Below are 7352 nucleotides of genomic sequence, written 5' to 3' on the forward strand. Positions count from 1 at the left end.
CTTAAACGTTTACAACGCCCCATAGTACAAAAACACATTACCTTAAAGACATAAAAGAAAGTCCTAAGAAGAGTCCTTATAAATGGGGCACTTCTCAAAATACTACTGTTTGTTTGATAACGTTCTGATTGTGAAATTTAAAAAAAATCTTGTCCTTAAAATGAAAAATGATGTGTTAGAGGAATAAATATGCAATAATATGCAACTCCTCTATAGTCACAGAAAAAATAATTATAACAAAAAAATGTCTGCACACAAGTACAGAGAATAATATAGGAATCATGTTCAATACCTCTTTTAAGACTGTTTTTGGCATATTTAATTTTTGACAATATCCTAATAAGGGTTCCTGATTTATTTATTTTAAATAAACCATATAATATTTACTGTGTGTCTGTGTATTATTTAGGCTGTGGAAGGTTTGGGGGCTATGTAGGCATCATATACGGCTCTTTATTTGTGTTTCATAGCCTAACCTCATCAAATATTGTGTTGTTTATTTGTGGCATCTTTTTGTGTGTTCAGTAACTCAAGCATGAAGTGCAGCTGAGTTGAATTCAGGTGACTGACTTTGATACATATATTATATTTCTTTGTTTTAAGATGCTTTTGTGATCTATACACCTAAAATTAATCCTATATTTTGTCATTGATCCCTAAATAAACAACATTAATTTACCTGCAGATGAAAATTACTAATCAGTAATGTACATTTTTTTTGTGCATGACCGTTAATAAACAAAAAAATAAAACCATGCTGGATAATTGGATATAGTTACAATTATTTAATATTATTATCATTATTATTATTATTATTAATATTTTTTGTAGTGTGCTCTATTTGTTTAAGCTATAAGTGCTGCCATACATTAGATGGAAGAGGCGTGGTGCAATTAAGACACCTGACCACACACTGACAGTAATACTAAGATTCTGCTTTCGTTTCTTCAACGTTTTTCTGTGCATAGTGTGCTGAGGAAGTGAAATTATCTACTGTCATGAATATAAATGAGCTCACACTAAGAGAATTAGAATCTACATAATCTGTAACCTACTGGGAATAAATGTGTTTATACTTAACGTGCACATGTGGCAGGACACTATCATTTAATTATTTGCTCATAAATGTTTTGCCCTTGCTCAGCGAAGAAAGTTTTTTAAATTTTTTTAAAATCATAACTAGTGTACAAAACCTCATTGTTTACAAGTTAGAACTTAATTTACCAACAGCCCAAGGGTTAAGAAACTCACCAAACACTCATAGTAGCTTCAGTTCAAACAAAGTGTGAGAGAATATCTGCTTTATTACCAATGTATTCTGTGTATATGTTGACTTTTACATGTACTCAGCCTTCAAATAAACACCCTCCGTTATATACATTTTACTTTTAGTTTACAGGAGAAAAAAAGTTTAGCTACTATACATGAGATGTTGTTCATATCAAAATCCTAGTGTTCTCACAACAAAGTGAGATGAGGACACATAAAAACCTGGAAATATACAATATATTTCTTTTTGATTTCATTTTGCATGGAAGCATTTACAGTAGAAACAGTAGGGGGAGATGCAACTCTCTTTTAATACAATGCAGGGGGAGTTTGAAAAATAATTAATCATCACGAGTTACTGCAGATACATGATGCGAATAACACCAAACAATGTGTCATGGAAGACAGCACCCAGAACTAGATGACAGACTGTCAAGAGAGTTGACACACCACATGAAGCATGAACAGCTTTCACTGAGATGAAAGTTAGATGTCTGACGATAGGTTAACAAGACATTATGACTCATGTCTCTTTTTCTTGAGAAAGAAAGTTTTGAATAGCTTTATAAATGCACACACAATCAGGGCAGATAAAAGTCATTCCTCTTTATTCTTTGTTGAGTTAGTCGGGGTCATTTATAGGTGGGATAGAGAGAATGGAGCTGAGTAGTCATTGCTTTAAGTATTTGGAAATGTCATTTGGAAATGTCTAAACTCCTCTAAAAGTTTTCAAATTATTTGGACTCTTAAAATGAACACTTATTTAGATTTCATGATATTATTAATAAGACTCATAACCTTTCCACTACTTTTTCTCCCGCTGTGGTTTCTAAACTAAATGAGGCCATTGCTCAATATATTGAGCCTAATTTTAGCTTAAGTCGGGTCCGTATTTGACAGCGACCCAATATTTTTAATCCACAATGGATTTGAAATGAAGCAATACAGATATGACTGAAAGCACAGGCTTTAATTCAGCTTTAATTCGTATGGTTTTTGCAAAAATATGGTGTTAACTACTGAGGAATTACAACCATTTGTACTGGATTAATTTACGGATTACTTTTCATTCTTATTGTTTATTTGTGGCATCTTTTTGTGTGTTCAGTAACTCAAGGATGAAGTGCAGCTGAGTTGAATTCAGGTGACTGACTTTGATACATATATTATAATTCTTTGTTTTAAGATGCTTTCGTGATCTATACACCTAAAATTAATCCTATATCTTGTCATTGATCCCTGAATAAACAACATTAATTTAGTACTACTTTCAGTTATGCATTTTCATATGATAACACTGCCTTCCAAAGCAGATGAGGTGTTATGCTTATGACCAGGAGCCTTTTGTCTCAATCTTCTTACTCATCATTCTGGTAAAATACAATATTTCAAGAATCTTCTTTCAGGACTGAGCAGACTTCTACCAAAGTCTAATATGGCCTTTTCAGTGCTACCACTGGTTTACATCTTGAGATAAACTATATGTTTCTACATTCATGAAGACATCTCTTGATTTTACACTTTGTCAGTGATGTACCTATTTTAATGAAAAAAAAAAACAACTAAAAAAATAAATAAATCAATAATCAACAATAATTAAAAATAACCAATAGTCAGAAATCCCCCAGTCCTTCATTTGAGGTTTTTCCATGCTCCTCTATGCCTTTTGGTGTTGCTGAGCTTTCCTTTACTTTAATAATTAACTTCTGCCACTTTCTGCTATACAGTATCCCTCTAATGAGTCTCCTTGCCTTTGTTACTTCATTGACAGGTTTTTCTACTATGTACAAGCTTTTAATACTTCAGCTCCTGACTTTTTTTTATCACCTAATTGTTCTTAAAGTTATGTGGAAACAGCCCGCACCTGGCCATGAAGCTTCTTATCAGTCAATAGTCCTTTATATAGTACCCCCAGTTTTTGGGTCTATGAAAGTAGAGGTACTACTTGTTGTTATTGTTGGGTTTTTTTAATCTAAAGCTAAAAGATTACTCTTCCTTCACAACCTGGTTGCTTCATTTCAAATTGATTATGGTGTGTATAGAGAAAAAAAAATAGTGAAAATTATGTTAATGTCCTGTTCTATCCAGTACTCATTATATTCATATGCATACACTCGGTACTTTCAAAAGGTCAGAGTAAAATCCAGTTTTTTTTAATTCTTTACAAACTATTTACAAAAAATGTCAGATTGGTTCTTAGAATAATCGGTGGCTTGTGTCAAATTCTGTCCTGTTCCACACACATAATGTTGGAAGTGTTTTTGCTACTAGTACAAAGGAAGGCTTTAGGACACAGGCATCAAGCCACCACTGTCACTAGGGACTAAGCGCCAATTCCCCTGCATCCTAAATTTTATCTGTCGCACCAGCTGTAAGTTGTGCTGATGCAGTTCATATTGCTTGACTTTGAACTCCAAACTTTGCTCCTTGCAGGCTTTGGACATTTGCAATGGGTGGCAGGGCATCTTCAAAAATACTAGACTATTAATTAAAAAGAAAGCAGCATGGCTGTGATCACAGACTTTTGTAATATGAAGGATATAATAGTAGATAAAAGATAAATGAATGGTTATTTAAACCAAAAGAAAAGAAAAATATATAGAGAGTGATATTTTATAGCCAAAAAGTCAGAAATACCTACTCAGATAGTAAATAAGGGTTGTCCTCCATCCTTCAGTGATTAGTTTCCCTGAGCAAGGTATTTAAACCTTAACGAGCAAGACTGAGATTGATGAGGGCAGCTCACAGATGCAAAAGCGTGTATTTGTCCTTATTAAACATATCCCCTCACAGATCATTTCTACAAATTTGCTGTTCTTGCCTCATTAAATAAAGCCTAAAAAGTTTATTTTTTGCATCCAAGATTTAATCCATAGAGAGTTGGAGGGCAATTCCACTTCAGTGGATGCAGAGGCAAAATGCCAATGATGCTTCTCTCTTGTCCAGGCTAACAAGGTATGACCATGAACATTTTTTCTGTTAACATTTTAACAAATTTTTATGTCTTGGCGCCAGCATCTATTATAAATGTAGTTAAATTCAATTTAATATTATTAAACTGCAGACCTTATATTAACAGGATCATTTTCATACTCCAAAAACTGAGCAGAATATTTTTTTTATTTTCTCTTACAACTGCCAGTCTTATAATAATGCTTCCATCAGTTAAGCAGATACTAAGAGTGTGGTGCCAAGCACTATTCATTTAAATGATTTACTCTCTTCAGATTACCAGAAGAGCGTTTAATTAAAGCAAAAAAAGCTCTCTGCAGGCAGATGGACTCTGATGAGTAGGTTCTTGTTGTACTACCCTCTGATGAGAATGTCTCAGACATATGTACATCATGTGAAACCATACAATACAAGGCCCATAAGGACTTGAATCACATTTGAAATATGTTTAATTTCTGTCAGAGCTTGTTTATATTAAACTAATGATTGTGCTAACAGTCTTAGCACAGTGGTACATGCTCATATTAAATATGTCCAAATTTCAAATAATGCAAAATACCTGTATTAAAAAGAGGCGATATCTCTAATATGGCCATCAACAATAATAATAATTTACCAGGGATTACCGGGCATTGCACACTGAATAACTAAATTAGGATTACTGAATTGAGCAGTAGTTAATGAAGTGTGGATGGGGATATTCTACCTCACTTAAATCTTAGTCTCTTCTTTTCATTGTAACTGAACTGCTTCGAGCAAGTTTCATTTATTTGCAAATTCACAAATTTCATCATACTCCCAATCTCTCGGATTTAGTTAGTGCATGACCATCAGCCAGATGGAAATATAAACGGCAAGGCAAGCTGTTGAATAACAGCATTAAGTTTTACATGTACGGGTGAGCTCAGGTGTGAAAGCAAGCAAAAGTATGAATGTGAATGAGGGGAGTGCTGAAGAAGAAATAAATACACAAAAAGAAATAAATACACAAAAGTGTAAACTTTAAATAGTAGTGGCCACAGCAGCTCCAGTCTTCATTAAAATATTTTTTAAAAATATATAATAAAACAGATTATGTGTATAAAAGTGAACTGTACCCTAATTAGATTCTAAATTCTAAATGAATCTCAGTTTTATTTCAGGTTTTTATACGTGGGAAAAATCTTTAAACAGGGAAAATAAAAGGTACTGTTTGACCTGAGAAATCAGCAAGGAGAAACTCAAGATAACCTTTTCATTAATTATGATAGCTCTTAGAGATTAAAAAAAAAATTGCTTATTATCTCTCAACTCTTTTTATAGGTCTTTGTCAAATAAACCACTTCGCTTCTCCCTTACACCCCCACCCAAACCCTTTTCCTGTTGAAGCTTTAAAACGTTGTGTTCTCTAATTGCTGCACAGGAGGCCACATGAAACACTTCTACTGTTCTGACTGCTCAAAATTCCAGTCTTCTACAAAATGTAAATGAATGTGTAATCTACTTTGCATTTGCATTCTATGCCTGATCCTGTGTATTAGTATAAAAACCAATTTAAAACAATTGCGTTTTTAAATTCAATTTGTCAACTGAGGCTATTATAATAATAAACAGTGGCATAGTGACTCAAGCAAAGATAGAAAAGTGCATTTACAACACAAGGCATAGCATGTTATAGGTCAAGTCTAATAATTAAGTTTAATTATTATATTGTGTTCATGCAACACTAATGGTTTTCTTTTCAGTGAGAAAATCCATTCCTCACTGAATAAACAAAAGTTCTGTTGATTTTAACATTGAGCTATGTCTTATGAAGAACACTACCTGAATTGGAAAAGTGATTACTGCCACACAACCATGCAAAAAGCTGAGTTAACAAAGGACTGGAAATTGTAGTTCCCTCAGTAGGGGGTCTGTTGGAGATAGAGTTGAGCTGATTAGTAGCTCCTGAGACAGAAAAGCTAATTACTGTAACACTACCACCACAGTCTGAAACGAAACCACGGCTGTTTTGACATAATCAGACATCTGAGAACAAGATGAGGGAGAACGCATTTTCCTCACAATGAAGGAGTATATCTCAGTCATACATTTACTTTTATGGTTTCTGATCTTCCCAATTAATGCCTTTCCGTTATTATTTGCTTTCAGTGATTCACCTTGTGGTCTATACCAGTCCTATGAGAGCATCTCAAAGACTTTTGAAAACTTGGTGCTTGATTAAATTTGGTATCCAGTAGGGCTGCCACAAACGATTATTTTGATAGTCGACTAGTCACTGATTAATTTTGCGATTAGTCGACTAATCAGATCATGCATCCATTGGACGTAAAACTACAGCTTATTGCACCAGCAGCATCTGCTCTTATATAACTATCATTAGCTTACAGCTTTAAGTGTTTAAGGTGCTAACTAAAAATAAAGACAAGATGATAGTTTATTAAATTTTAATGAAATTTGCAGATTGTTTAGGTGAAGTTTAATAAACTCAGCCGTCTGCTCCTTGATATCTAACATATAACGGGACACCGGAGTAAATTCTGGAGCATCTCACACTTCTGATAATCAGCTGTCTGCCTGACATTTATTCAGCTGTGTAAAAACTATAACTTTGATCTCAGCCAAACCGATTTACTCAGGAACAAATAAAATACTAAAAAAAGCCAAACAATAAAATATTTAAGTTATCTAAGTGACTTATATATGTTTAACCTGAGTAGCGAAAGACGGAGATGGGTTTGAAGCCGGGAGTCCGGTGTTCTCACGGCTCTAGTGAGCCTTGCCCCCGGCTAGCTATCGAGCTAGTGGGTAACAGACGTCTCTGAAAACGTCGGAGCGCTTTTGAAAATATGTGGTGTCTTGATAAACTGAGCAGATATTTGAGGTTTACACAGCTACATTCTCGCCTGAAAATATGTTAAACGTTTATTTTGTGACCCAGAAAGAATAATAAGAGTAACATTAAAACTAACTAGCTGCCGCCATTGTTGGAAACTGAGCTGGGCTGCGCTATGAATTCTGGGACAGAGCTACTTCTTCTTCTTCGGGGTTTAACGGCAGCTGGCATCCTTGTACATGCAGTGCTGCCATCTTCTGTTTCAGTCCGTTATTACACTCTTAAATCCTACTACTTATTCCTGCGTCTTTTGTGA

Source organism: Perissodus microlepis, chromosome 1 (genome assembly GCF_051167445.1).
Source record: "Perissodus microlepis isolate ML-2025 ecotype Zambia chromosome 1, ASM5116744v1, whole genome shotgun sequence".
Taxonomy (NCBI): domain Eukaryota; kingdom Metazoa; phylum Chordata; class Actinopteri; order Cichliformes; family Cichlidae; genus Perissodus; species Perissodus microlepis.